This window comes from Salvia splendens, chromosome 22 (genome assembly GCF_004379255.2).
Source record: "Salvia splendens isolate huo1 chromosome 22, SspV2, whole genome shotgun sequence".
NCBI lineage: Eukaryota > Viridiplantae > Streptophyta > Magnoliopsida > Lamiales > Lamiaceae > Salvia > Salvia splendens.
Genome location: NC_056053.1, coordinates 4,219,423 through 4,222,833, shown reverse-complemented (window position 1 = coordinate 4,222,833; position 3,411 = coordinate 4,219,423).

Below are 3,411 nucleotides of genomic sequence, written 5' to 3'. Positions count from 1 at the left end.
TATATTTTTTCTTCAAGTTCACCATGGAGAAAAGCAGTTTTAACATCAAGTTGTTGCAATTCCCAATCTCTTTGAGCAACTATAGCAAGTAATAGCCTGATGGAGCTGTGTTTGACAACAGGTGAGAAAATTTCATTGTAATCCACACCCTCCCTCTGTGTGAACCCCTTAGCCACCAACCTTGCTTTGAACCTGATATGGTTGTTGTTGAAGGCCTCAACCTTCTTTTTGTAAATCCATTTGCACCCTACTGTTTTCTGATCAGTAGGCCTCAGTACCAAGATCCATGTGTGGTTTTTATACAAGCTATCAATCTCCTCTTGCATAGCTAACAACCACTGATCCTTTTCAGGGCTTCTGATTGCTTCTTTATAAGATGAAGGTTCATGGTAATCCATCTGTTCAGCCACTGCCAGTGCATAGTGCATCATGTCATAATCATTAAATCTAGAAGGGAGCTTAATATTCCTCTTTGCTCTGTTTCTAGCAATCACTCTCTCTGGTGTTCTGATTTCAGCTTGCATTCCAGAAGCTCCACCACCACTGACATCAGATGTAGCATTTAGATCAGTCTGAGTTACATCTGTAGTTACTCTCTAGTTCTCGACCTCAAAATGAACTTTCTGATTATCCTTGTTGAGGAAAGGCATTTCAGATTCTTTGAAGATCACATCTCTGCTAACCACCACTTTCTTGTTTCCTTCCTCACAGCACCACAGCCTGTACCCACTGACTCCCATCTGATACCCAATCATTACACACCTGAGAGCTCTAGGTTCCAATTTACCTTGCTTTATGTGAGCATAAGCTCTACACCCAAATGGCCTCAGTTTTGAATAATCCCCATAAGATCCATACCATTTGCTGTCTGGGGTCTGATTTTCAATGGCAGCTGAAGGACATTTATTGATCAAAACAACAGCAGTAGAGGCTGCTTCACCCCAAAATGGTTTAGACATTCCAGACGCTATTAACATGCACCTCACCCTTTCAAGAATGGTTCTATTGATCCTCTCAGCAACCTCATTTTGTTGTGGGTTGTGAGGGACTGTTCTGTGCCTCTTTATCCCCTTATCTTTACAGAATCCATCAAATTCATGGGACAAGAACTCAAGCCCGTTGTCAGTCCTAAGACACCTCAATGGCTTTCCTTTCTCCAACTCAACACCTACACACCATTCTTGAAACCTCTGGAATGTTTCTGACTTGTCTTTCATTATTACTATCCAAACCTTCCTTGAAAAATCATCAACAAAGGATAAGAAATACCTGCCTCCTCCAAGGCTATTCACTGGTGCAGGTCCCCATATGTCACTGTGAACATATTGGAGAGGCTCTTTCGATGTGTGCTTGCCCACTCCATATGGCAGTTTTTTGCTCTTACCAAGTATGCACTCCTCACAAGATCCAATGTGTCTTTGTACATCAGACTCAGACATCTGAATTATGCCTTGTTTCACCAACTGCATCATCCCAGCAACTCCTACATGCCCGAGCCTTGTATGCCAATTGATGGTTTGTTGAGTTGAATTTGCAGAACCATCAATAGGCTCAGCTTGTAGATAATAGAGTACATTACTTCTGATAGCTCTCATAATCGTCTGGCCATCCTTTGTAACAAGCATTTCTCCACCATAAAGGGTCAATCTATAACCTATCTTCTCAAGAAGTCCCAATGAGATCAAATTTCTCTTGATGGATGGGATGTACCTTACATCAGTAAGCTTTCGCAGTGATCCATCTTCCATCCTCAAGCATATGTTCCCAACACCCCTTACATCACACACATGATCATCTCCTAGCAACACCGAGCCTTCAGATTCCTTTAAATCTTGGAACCAGTCAAGGTTGGAGGACATATGGAAACTGCAACCTGAATCCATGATCCACAGCCTTGATAATGGACTATCCTCCACCACATTGAGAGCTCTTGCCTCTTCAATTTCCTCAGTGATAGCTGCTGTACCATCTGCTTTGTGATTTTCAGCTTGTCTTTTCTTCCAAGCAAAGCAATTTTGCTTGATGTGTCCTGGTTTCTTACACCAAAAACAACTTCTTGACTCCTTCTGATCACCTTCCTTCGCACCCCGTGGTCTCCATTTATCAGATGAGGGTTTCTTGAATTTGAATTGTTTCTTTGATGCAGTCTTCACATTAAGGCTTTCAGCAGCTTGATCGATTTGCTTGCTGACAGATTTCTGCATTCCCTTCAGCTTTAATGCAGAATATACCTCCTCTAAAGTCACCTTCGAATCCCTTCCAAGAAGTATTGAGTCTTTGAATTGCTCAAAACTCTGAGGCAGAGCATTCAATAACATCAAAGCTTTATCCTCATCTTTCATGGCATCATCCACACTCTCAAGATCATCTATGCACTTGCGAAAATCTTCTAATTGATCTGCTAAGTTCTTGGAGTCAGAAAACTTGAAATTGAATAACCTTTGTTTGAGATGCAATCTATTTGAGATCGACTTCTCCATATAGATTTTCTCTAACTTCTCCCAAACTCCTGCGGCATCATCTTCCTTTGAACCTCCCTCAAGACTCTATCGCTGAGGCACAAGACAATCGAGCTATACGCCTTGTATTCCAGTTCTTGAGATTTCGCCGCATCCATTCCTTGAATCTCCTCCTCATCCGCCTTGGATTTGACATAATCCCAGACTCCTTGCTGCATAAGAACAGCTTTCATTTTCAATCTCCACAGGCCGAAATCATTTTCGCCGGTGAACCGCTCAACGTCGAACTTCGTGGTAGACATTGTTGAATGCGTCGTCCTTCTTCGTTTTCCCACAGACGGCGCCAATTTGTAATGGTAGCAAATACGCGACTCAATCTTGCTATCACAACAAGATCGATTCCAGAACAAGAAGAACAAACACTCGATATGAAAATGAATAAAGCTAAGAACAACTCTCGGAGAATTAATGGAAATCTTGTATTCAATTTCTTGTGGAAGATTACAAACTGATGGATGAAAAATCTTTTTCTCTCACTCTGCTTGCACAGCTCGGTTATTCACTCTATATAACACTAATCTAACAACCAAAACAAATCCAACGGCTGTCATTTAAGCTAACTAACTAATCGCATCCGACGGCTCACGTTTGCCTATGCATCAGTTAATAACAACGGCCAACACCGAACTCGACTAAGTTCGGCCAACACCGAACTCGACTAAGTTCGGCTAATACCGAGCACCAGCAAGCTCGGCTAATCACCGAGCACGATTAAGCTCGGCTAATCACCGAGCACGATTAAGCTCGGCTAACACCGAGCTGCAATCAATCACCTAACAGTATATCAGTCCCTGCCGCGCACGATTAAGCTCGGCTAACACCGAGCTTGACTGATTGTGCAGTTTTGCCCCAATCCTCATAACAATTAGAGATTGACAATAGTATTTAAGTA